General features: G+C 45.1%; 1 non-coding gene across 1 annotated transcript; it reads left to right on the top strand.

Annotated features, from left to right (window-relative positions):
- Nucleotides 1-10000: 10000 nt before the first annotated feature.
- Nucleotides 10001-10072, top strand: TRNAE-CUC (transfer RNA glutamic acid (anticodon CUC)). Its single transcript has one exon. It is a non-coding gene; the product is annotated as a tRNA-Glu (tRNA).
- The last annotated feature ends 1700 nt before the right edge of the window (nucleotides 10073-11772 follow it).

Raw genomic sequence — 11772 nt, 5'->3', positions numbered from 1 at the left:
TCTGGCAGAGGGCATGGAAGGGTTGAGGCCTCAGGCAGATGGGGCGGGGCTGGGAGCTAGCCTCCGCCAGCCAGCAGTTCACACACCACCCATGATAAACACACAATATTCCCCATGCTTGTAAAATGAGACTCTCATAATGAAATGCCAGATAAAGAATAAAGTGCCATAGCAAGGCAGCTCTTTTAAGATAAGAAATATTATCATGCCTTCCATATGGGCCTAGCCTATTGAAGCCCCATTCTTGGTTGGTCCCCAGGCATTACCCTAATAAACATAATTCACAATGAAAGGAAAACACTGTGAAGAACCAACTGGGACATTTTTTCTTTCCCTCTTCAATTTGTTTCCATTGAAGATGTACATCTCCCACTCAAAATGGTGCAAAGCCTATTTAATTCATCCCTAAATTTGGCTGAGCAGGTAAAGTCAGTGACTAGCAATACTTTCTTTCAGGTCCAAGGAAACTTCACCCCTTCCTCTTGGCCAACGACCTAGCCGATGATCCAGGCATTTGTCACTCTCAGGCTACATCACTGTAATTTACTGTATCTGAAGCTGATTTTAAAGAAAATGCAGAGGCTCACAGAATGTAGCTGCCCACCTTTTGGTGGTTTAGGCTTTTGTGAACATATACAGCCATGCTCTATTACTAATAGATTTTAAATGAAAGGTGCTCAGAAACCACACTGATGATAGGCAGCTGTATAAAACTTATGAGAAGCATCTTGAAGATTAGGGTCCCACTCTTGCAGGATGTTCCATGTGGATATACCCTGTACCTCCATAAAAATCCTTATAAGAGCAAGGTCTAAGACTCCACTTAACTATATACTGGGCTTCTACAGTTAGAGATAGTAGCTACTCAGATACTGTGGTGATGGGGTTACATAAGAACCTAACTAAATGTTATATTTTGATATCAATTTTATTTTTGTCTTCTTTTCCCTACTACATAAGATTGACAATAAGTCTGGACTCTTCCCTTGTCATGATTATAGGGACCTTGGCATTCATTTGCCCACGACCTGGTCATCTTCTGATTCAGCTCATCAAATGGCTATTAATAGTGGTCAAGTTTTTACCAGTTAAAACCCCCAATGCCTGTGAATTGGTCCTTTTAGAGTTGTACAATTCAGTTCCATTAGTGTTTATACTAGTTTGAAAAAAATATATAACTTTTTTTCAGCCACTGACAAAATTATTCTGTGGATTGTGGCCTTGCTGGGATATCTGGGGAGATTTGTACCAAGTCGGGACAAAACTTTAAATTACCGCTTTTGATACACTAACATGCAAAATAAACAAACAGCATAACTGGGATGCTAGAGTCAAATTCTTGAATGGATTTAAATTTCTCCTTAGGCACTGATGTTTTGGGGAATATTACTGGAAATGCATACTTTGCACAGAGCTAAAGCCACCGGTTATATTTGGTGTTAGTTGGAAGTTTTAACTATTAATAGTTAAGCCTGCGATTCTGTCACAGAGGTTGTGGAAGTCATGGATTCTGGGCAGCTGACTCTGGGGACCGCCCGAGCAGCAGCCAATGCAGCTGGTCATGGGCAGCGCCCAAGCAGCAATCCCAGGGGCTGCCACGGAGTCAGCTGCACCGGCCCCTGCTGGAGCAGCCCTGTGGCCAGCTGCTTGGTGGGTCCCTAAGGCCATCCGCACTGACCGCTGCTAGAGTGGTCCCGGAGCCAGCCACTCGGGCTGGCCCTGGAGCCAGCCACACTGCCTGCTGCCGGAACAGCTCCAGGCAGCTGGCCCCAAGGAGTGCCCAAGCAGCAGCCATCTCCACCTCCAGGGAGAGCCCAAGCATTGGTCCTGGAGTCACTCCGGGGACCACCCCAGCAGTAGCAGTCCTGACACGGCCAGAGCAGCGGCCCCGGATGCCATCTGGAGAGCAGTCCCTGGAGAGCAGCGGCCACTGGGGGGCGGCGGGGGGGGGGAGTCAACTCCCAACCCTGGAGCAGGGGCCCACGAGCAGGATCCCACCCCAGAAGTGGAGATTTAGTAATGGGTATGTATAGTAAAAGTCATGGAGGGTCATTAGCCATGAATTTTTATTTCGTGAGCTGTCCATGACTTTTACCAAAAATATCCATGACTAAATCTTAGCCTTATTAATAGTATTATCTGAATTACTAATAGTCATTAATACCTAATCCAATGCCCACTGAAGTCAACAGGACTCTTTCTATTGATTTTAATGGATATAGGATCAAGCCTTTAGTAAAAACTAGAATCATATACATTTCCACACTAAATCATTTAAAAGGGCAATCTGGGATTTTGAGGTACAGAAAAGGGCTTCTCACGTCTAACAGTAAGGGAGAAAGAAAGATAGGGAAAAAACATTAAACATTTTACACAAGAATAATTTAGTTGAGACTTCCTTTCCCCCACCCCACAATTTTCTTTTGAAAAAAGGCTAACAATTTTCTAACCAGCTGAAAATAGTAGCCATATATTGTACATGAACATAATTTACAAACTCTCAGATAGCACCCTCTAGCTCAGTTGAAGTTTAACAGCATGTAATAAAAATATAAAGGAAATTAAATTACAGGAAGGTACTGTCAGCCAACTCACAGCTCATAAACACAACATTGGGGGCAGAGGGTTGAAGCTTGCTACAAAGCTCTGGACAATGTATTTTGATGTTTGTTTGTTTGTTTGTTTGTTTTTAAAATCACCTTTATGCTGAAAACAAGTATAACACTTCAGTTGTAATGGTAATTTTCAGAGAGTTATAAGGGCCTGACAATGAAGTCTCTTCTCCAGTTATCTGATAATAGAGGCTTAGAAGGAAAGGGCAACTGTAGAGATGTCACTCAGAGCTCCTGTGCAAATCAAGATAGGTTAGTACTGAAGTGCACTATAAAAAAAGCACTATATAGAGGGCACACCAGAAATCTACAGTAAGTCATCTTCTACCTAATGTATTTTATCTAACATCAAAACAATTCTTTACTTTGCTTAGGCTTTTTAGGAACCTAGAACCACAATCAAATTAGAGTAATAACTTAACACATGTATTAACTTATAATGACCACATTAGTCAAATGCGTGTATGCAGCCATGTGAAAATAACATACTTATTAGGTGCCCATATGTGAATTTGGGTACCTAACTCTGAACATTTTGGCTACAGTACCTTTGATAAAAAGCTGGGCTTTATTAATTTTGATTGCTCATGAACATTTCCTTTTTATAATTAATGGATGGAAGTCTCTTTTTCAGACTTTATTCCTCCCCGTCCCCCAACCGCAGGAAGATTGTGCACCTTTCTTGGTTGTTCTTGAATGCTAGTTGGAGCTGAAGAGACATTGAGCCCAACCGGCTGCGCTTCTGTGCCAGTAGGAGCTGAGAGAAGCTGAATCACTGACAGAACAACACATAGTGAAGCTATCTTAGATAGGGAAGGGTGAAGTGAAAGAATAAAGAGGAGTCACATGAGTTAGTCACAGAAGAAAAGGAAACCTACATATGTAAACAAAAGTATATCCAAGTGTGTAATAACATTATCATTTTCCCCTGATGGTCTAGTGCTGGGATTGGCAACCTTTGACCCGCAAGCCCCCTAGTGGGCTGGGCCGGTTTGTTTACCTGCCGCATCAGCAGGTTTGGCCGATCGCAGCTGCCACTGGCCACAGTTTGCCGCTCCAGGCCAATGGGGACTGCGGGACGCGGCGCAGGATGTGCTGACTGCCGCTTCCCGCAGCCCCCATTGGCTAGGAGTGGCAAACTGCGGCCAGTGGGAGCTGCGATCAGCCGAACCTGTGGATGTGGCAGGTAAACAAACCAGCCTGGCCCACCAGGGGGCTTACCCTGGCGGGCCACATGCCAAAGGCTGCCATTCCCTGGTCTAGTGGTTAGGATTCATTGTTCTCACCATGGCACCCCGGTTCGATTCCCAGTCAGGAAAGTACTTTTTCTCCCCTCCACTCCTCCGCTAATCTTTTACTACATGTTTAAAAGAATATTTCTCACAAGAATTCACATCGCAAAACTAAAATCATCACTATAAGTAATTAGAGTTCTTTCTATATATATTTGGAATATCATTTATTTTGAAAAATACTCTGTTTGCTTATTGTGAAACCAGAGAATTTTACATTTTTACTTTTAAAGTTTCCCTAAGCACACACATCAAGATCTTTATTTTGCTATTGATTCTTTAAAAAAACAGGACAAAGCTAGTACTGTGATGCCAAACATTCAATATTGCCAATCATGAGTCACCCCAAAACATCATTACATTTTATTTGTAAGTTGCCTGGACCTTTTTATATGCTTTCTGACTCAATTCACATTTTTAAGTTATCCTCCACAACTATGAGGGCAAGAAACTTAGCTTTCATTTTAAAAAAAGGGAGGGGAGTGTGGAAGATGATCACGTGTCCCATAACTTCAGGAGAAAGGCCTCTAAGGCCTAATCTATACTAGAAAAAGTTTGCTGGCATAGCTATATCAGCAAGTCTTCCTAAAGTAGACACAATTTATAGCTGCAAGAGAGTGCTTTTGCCAGTATAATTATGCTAGACTAGAGCTTTTGCTGGCACAGAAGTGTTGCAAAAATAAAAATAAATAAATAAAATCATAACTCTACCTGAAAATGCTATGCTGACAAAAGTTTTAGAGTATTCCTGGCCTAAGAAAGCCACCACATAGCATAAGAGTTCACAAAACTAAACATGTGCACTAGGTTTCCACTTACTGATGCATAGTTCCCCATTGTGTGCCTATATGATCTGGTCAGTTTCTATCCAAAGACTGTATACGGAAATATACAGAATACATTTTCTCTACAGTCCCAGTTCTGTTTCCACATCAGTGGCAAAACTCCACCAACATCACTCGGAGCAGGACCCGACTTATACTCCATTTCCGTATTCTGTCTACTCACAAGGACAAAATAATTACCTGCGTGCACACTTCGTGTGGGTTAGCGTTGTAGGGTCCCTCTGCAATGTACACATTACTTGGCTAGTGAGCTTTACTGCATATGAAATATGCATCTGTGAAGTAAAGCTAACTGTATCATCAATGTTTAGAATGAGATCATACAAAAATCTAGGCAGGGCTTCAGGAACTTGCTCTCCTTGTATTCTGGAGGTAGCAGTAGTAATTCCATAATAAAGGGTGAGCTGACTCTTGCATGTAAGACACAGAATTCATACCTTTTATATATGAAAAAGACAATATATCCTTCCCCAAATTAAATCACTTACTCTCTGAGCACAAAATAGCCTTTCTGAGAATGTATAAGTACCATTGTTTTTTGCTGTGGTGTTGTGGCCATGTTGGTCCCAGGATACTAGAGAGACAAGGTGAGAGAGGTAATGGACAATTTCTTTTTGTGAAAGAGACATGCTTTCATGCTACAGAGTTCTTCTTCAGGTCTGGGAAAGGTCCTCAGTGCCACAGCCAGATAAATGAACTCACAAAGGAAAATGATAAAAGACAAGAACACCATCATCTCCGGGCAAACACTTTTCACAAACAACCTCGCCACATCTGACCTCTCAGTCCTCTTCTTCAAAGGAAACCTGCACAACACCTCCAAAAAAATGAGCCTGGGAACTTAAATTCATAACTCTGCTAGGCACTGAGAATCGTCATCTTAATAAAGACACTGGATTTACAGTTTATGACAACAATCTGTAACCCACTAACCTCCCTCCCCCCTTTTTTGTCTTACGGCTGCAGAATTGTTAATGGGGTACCTCACTTTGAATGCTCTCTTAGAATATGTGTTAACTACTTAATGCTGAACAGTGTGTTCCATTTTTAATTTAGCTGTGACAACTCTGAGTACCTCTCTCAGACCTGAAGAAGAGCTCTGTGTAACTCAAAAGTAGGGGTTCTCAAACCTCTGTACTGGTGACCCCTTTCACATAACAAGCCTCTCAGTTTGAGAACACCTGCTCAAAAGCTTGTTTCTTTCACCAACAGAAGTTGGTCCAATAAAAGATATTACCTCACCCACTTTTTCTCTCCTGTGTATAATAAGTATATCTGTTAATTTAGGAATTCAAATTAGTTCAAATGGGTTCTGTAAGGAGTTTAGCACCTAACATTAGGCACCCCACCCTCTTAATCTCAGTACGAGAACATCAGACTGTTCAAGCTTCCCATATAGTTAAAACTCACTAAAATCTTATGCACAGGCTACACCTGAACTTAAGATCAATGGTCTTTTTTCCTGTTATTCTTCATATAAGTCTCTTCCTCAGCAGAAGCTGTGGACACAACGATCTACTGCAGAATTCCACAAAGTGCCCTCTTTCACAATGGCTGCCATTTCCCATTGAGAACAATGGGATTGAATCCACAGCTGGTGGCCATTTTGAGAAAGAGTTCTCATTCTCTCACAATGTTCTCAATGGAACTGAATGTCTCCCCATCTTTACAGTGCAGGGGAACAATCATTTTTCAATTATGAAAAATAATGGCAGTAACCATCATCTGAAATAGCTTAAAAACAAAACAAAAAACCCTACCACACCAAAACTACTCAAAAGGTAGGCAGAGAGGAAAGGAAACATAAGATGAGTAGGCACATGTGGAGATAAACATAAGGTGAATGCAGTGTGAACTCATGCTACTTTATGCTGCTCTACCAAAACAAAGCAGCTGTTAACTCAGTTTAGTTGGTCCATATGCTCTGACTGCTGTACCTCACTTTGGAGCAGCACAATATACCAGTGAATCTGTCCATAAAAGTTTTTTTAAATGATTGAAAATTGATGCTTCATATCTTCAAATCATTAGCAATATTACATGATAACATTCTTTCAGTTTCTTGTTTATTGTTCATATAGGACATTAATAAAAATTCCCAGACAAAAATTTAAAAACAGAGTTACAGCTGAGTACATAGCTGTAATTTAGAGTAAACTAAGCTACATTAACAGCTGTTGTAATCATCCCCAAACCAAGCATTATAAACCCAGGAAACCAACAGCTAAGGTTAATCTGAAAAGAAATCTAAACATGTTTAGGTATGGAAATGCAGTGAAGGAACAAAAAAAGCACCTTAACTCTCCCCCTTCACAAATATTTCAAACTTCCCATGTAGTTAACTCATTTTTAATGCCTCACTCCAAATTGTGATTTTTGCCTTATGTCACTATAGGACAGAGTTGAGGTTTCTGCTGAAAGAGAATTTTTCTATCATGAATAATGGAGGAAAGATTGACCATTAATTCTTTTTGTTTTAATTAGTCTATACAGAATATTTCAGTGAATGTTAACTATATGGGGAACCTGAAGCATCCTTGACAAGGCAGAGTTAGGGCCCCCAAACAACTGTGACTGTGCATTTCACCTTAATTTGCTGGATTTCTTTTCAGTTTAACCTTAGCTGTTAGTTTTCTAATTTATGATGTTTGATCTGGGGTTAATTACAACATTCCTGTAGCACTGTTTATCCTAAGTGACTGATAATACTTTAAAAAAAAGGAGTACTTGTGGCACCTTAGAGACTAACCAATTTATTTGAGCATGAGCTCACGAAAGCTCATGCTCAATTGGTTAGTCTCTAAGGTGCCACAAGTACTCTTTTTCTTTTTGCGAATACAGACTAACACGGCTGTTACTCTGAAACCTGTCATAATACTTTCAGTCACTCTTAACTCCATTTAATTTTTAGTTAAACCATTAAGATGAAAGGGCTCTTATTAACAAACCCTCAGAAAAGATATTACAGTCTTCAGGGGCAGCCAGAGGGATTTCAGCTAACTACTTCTTCTGGAACTGTAGGGCAGCAACAAGAACATTAAAAGAATTCTTTAATCTAGGGGTTCTCAAACTTCATTGCACCACAACCCCCTTCTGACAAAAAAAAATTACTATATGACCAGAGAATGGGGGACCAAAGCCTAAGCCTGCCCGAGCCTCGCTGCCGCCCCAGCTGCGGTGGAAGGGGGACGACAAAGCCTGAGTGCCACCATACCGGGCAGGGGGGCCAAATCCCAATCCCAAGGGTTTCAGCCCCAGGCAGGGGGCCTGTAATCTGAACCCCGCCACCCAGGGCTGAAGCACTCAGGCTCTGACTTCAGCCCTGTATGGTGGGGCTCGGGCTTTGGTTTCTGGCCAGGGGCCCAGAAAGGCTAATGCCAGCCCTGGCAACCTTATTAAAATGGGGTGCTGACACACAGTTTCAGAACTGCTGCATTAATCAAACTCTTGACTCATTTTTTACATCTCACTTTTTCCCATAACATCCTCAAAAGCATAACTCTGATCAGAGCCAGGCTTTAAGGCTGAGTACCCCTACAAATTTAAGCCCCCACACTACACTTTCCATCTCAAAATATCTTATGATATTTTATTAATTCTGGCTGCAACCCTGCAAGCTCTCTATGTGAAAATGATTTTGAAGTCAATGGGAGTTCTGCAGGCAGAGGACTTGCTGGATCAGACCCTATATCAGGGGTGGCCAACCTGTGACTCCGGAGCCACATGCGGCTCTTCAGAAGTTATTTTGTGGCTCCTTGTATAGGCACCAACTCCAGGGCTGTAGCTACAGGTGCTAACTTTCCAATGTGCCAGGGGGTGCTCACTGCTCAACTCCTGGCTCTGTCCCAGGCCCTGCCCCTGAGCCTGCACTGCCCTTGCTCCTTCCCACTCCCCCGCCCCCAGAGCCTCCTGCACTCCATGAAACAGCTGAGCAGGAGGTGCAGAAAGGGAGCAGAAGGCACTGATCAGTGGGGCTGCCAGTGGGTGGGAGGCCCTGGAGTGTGCGGGGAGCTTATGGGGGGTTGCTGATGTATTACTGTGGCTCTTTGGCAATGTACATTGATAAATTCTGGCTCCTTCTCAGGGTCAGGCTGGCCACCCCTGGCCTATAGGTTGGCATTTTACCCATCACTTAAATCCAACTACCTCTTAGGTGAAGCATTTAACTCCATATACCAATACTGCACAATAGTTTCTTATTGGAGTGATGGAGAAACATAAGCACCTACAATGCACCTGGCCAAACAGAAATATAGCCAAGTGTTTACCATTACACTTGTGATAAGTAACACTACTTTTTTTTTTAAAAGAGTAATCAGAAATCCAGGTTTTTAAAAATTAAGTTAATTTTATTTATTCTGCCTGCACCTTCCCAAGAACCCCCTGATTTTGATTTATTTGTGGCTTTTTAACCATTTTTTTCTTATTTGTAAACATGCTTGCCACCTTCTCTCTCTCTCTCAAGACCTGCAAAGCTTCCGGACTATGCGAAAGAAGCAATAAACTAAGAACTGACAACTACACATCACATGCAGAGAAGAAATACGAGGACAGCACCAAAAAAAAAAAAAAAGAGGAGGAGGAGGAAAAGATTATTTCCCAACCCCTCGGATCCTTTTTCACTTCTAGTCGTCTCAGGCAGCTACCCGTGACCACACGAGTTAAAATACCGCGAGGGAGAGCAGCACTCTCAACTTGGCACGCGTCCGATCCAGGTCTCACCCCAAACCCAGGCATCCCCCGGCAGGGCAGCGCCGCGCCCCACTCCAGGAGAGATGCAGGTCACCCACGCGCCTCCCTACTGGCCCCGCCACATGTGCGCGAACACGCGTGTGCAGCGGCAGGGACACGGCGCCACCAGCCCCCGCCCCCGCCCCGCCCCAGCGCTTCCCCCGCTCGCGCTGGGCTCCTCACAGCCCGCCCCTTGCATCCCGCCGCTCCCAAGCCGGGCCTCCGCGGGTGGGAACGGGCTCTTCCTCGCTCGGTGCGTCACCCGGCTCTTCCCGCCCAGCAGGGTGGTACTGGCCGAAAAGGGAAAAGCCACGGGGCGGGGCTAGGAAGTGAGCGTGATACAAGTTACGGATGGGGCGTGGCTACGTGTCGAGACGGGCGGGTTTTGTGTGAGTCGGCGCAGTTAGGAATTCGCACTCTGAACGGCGGAGAGGGGGCGGAGGCGGGGCTACGTGACGAGGCGGGTAGAACGTCTTGCGTGTAGCGCTTACAACGATGCTCAGAGAAGACATTTACCAGCTCCCTGGTGGTCTAGTGGTTAGGATTCGGCGCTCTCACCGCCGCGGCCCGGGTTCGATTCCCGGTCAGGGAAGCTAAGTTTTTTCCCTCCCCCGCGGGCTGGTTTGGAGCTTGAAGTAGCAAATAGCTGCGTCTTGCACAACCCCCACAGCAAAGCGGGATACCCCTAAAGGGCCGGTGTTAGAAGGCACATGTGTGTGGTAGGGGTAGAGATGGACAGCCACCCACCCATCCATGCCATAGAGGACACTGGCAGATGCAGGCGTGGTGGGCACCGGGCCTGGAAGGGGGTTTTCACCCCCCCACAACTACAAACCCTTCAGAGTGCGCCAGCATGGCTCTGCCTGTTGCACCAGTGCGTGCAGTATGGCCTGGGGTCACTCTCAGAGGCCTGGTGCTCTCCTCGCCAGGCCTGGGCCAGCCCGCTGCGCCCCAGCAGAGACGTGTCACAGTTCTCCCAGGGCCGAGGGTGACCAGGCAGCAAGTGTGAAAAATTGGGACGGGGGTCAGGGGATAATAGGAGCCTATATAAGAAAAAGACCCAAACATCAGGACTGTCCCTATAAGATCAGGACATCTGGTCAACCTACCAGGGCCAGCCCACAACATTTTGGCACCTGGGGCAGGGAGCTCAGATGACGTACATAAGCCATGGCCTCTCCACTTTGTCACCATTGGGGATTTCACGTCAGTAATGTGTTGGATGGAAACTTCTATTTTCATTGTCTTTGGGGAACATGAAGTTTTTCACTTGCTGTGGCCCATGCAGTACAAGGAAGTCCCTCAGGCTACTGCTTAAGTGGGTCCACAGTCCTGGATCATCTAGACTTAAGGAACTAAACTCAGAGCAGCTGTTTCTTGGGCCTCTACCACACCTTTCTCTGATCTACACTTTTCTTCAGAAATGTGCATGGTTACATCCATTTGAGATGGAGATATGGATGCTGCAGTAGCTGCCAGGTCACCTGCACTCTGACTGACTGGAAGAGCATCTCCTCACCACTCACATCCTCACTGGAGCTGGAAGGCTCACCGTGAACGTTTGTGTCCACGTATCTCAGGAGAGCTCCTTCCTGCTTCGATAGAAAAGCTTCCTTTGCTTGCTTTCATTTTCTGAATGCTGCCCCAGAGGAGCATTTTCTTCTTTCACTCATGACTGCTGTTCTGTGCCAGCTATAGTGGCTCTCAACTCTCAATTGAAGGGGACAAATAAGCAGGCTGGTAGCAGGGCCTGAGTGAGGGAAGATATCAACACCTGAAGGGCCTAACTGGCTCCTACTACTTACTTCAGTTGACTGCCTATTCTCCTCAAGTGGGTTCTGGGAAGCAGCAAAAAACAGGAAGCTCCCTGAGAAGCTGGTGTTAATCAGTCCAGGCTCCTGGGGGTGCTAGAGAGGTACATAAGAAGCTCCTCCTCCTCTCTCTCCCTGCAGCTCCTGCTGCTTTATGTTCTTGCATCTCACCTTTTCTCCTGCGTGCCTGTTTTGTCTCTTGTGCCCTCCTTCCTCCAGCACAGCACTCCACCATCTCTGTGCATCTAGAGCAGAGAGAATGCATATGCACCAGCAGCAGACACAATTTTCTACACTCTGGGTCCCACAGTCTGGCACCTGAGGCGGCTGCCTCAGTTCGCCTCATGGAAAGGCCAGTCCTGGTTCTCCCCATTTCTGTCATTTAACACGCTCATTGCTCGGGATCGCTTCCCGCGTCCTGCTCCCAGCATCCAGCCCTGGCAAGTGGACTTGGATTGGTGGTGTCCACAGCAGCGGGGCG

The sequence above is a fragment of the Lepidochelys kempii genome, chromosome 3 (assembly GCF_965140265.1).
Source record: "Lepidochelys kempii isolate rLepKem1 chromosome 3, rLepKem1.hap2, whole genome shotgun sequence".
Classification (NCBI taxonomy): domain Eukaryota; kingdom Metazoa; phylum Chordata; order Testudines; family Cheloniidae; genus Lepidochelys; species Lepidochelys kempii.
Note: the sequence above shows the minus strand (reverse complement) of the source record. Positions and strands in the feature narration are given on the sequence as shown.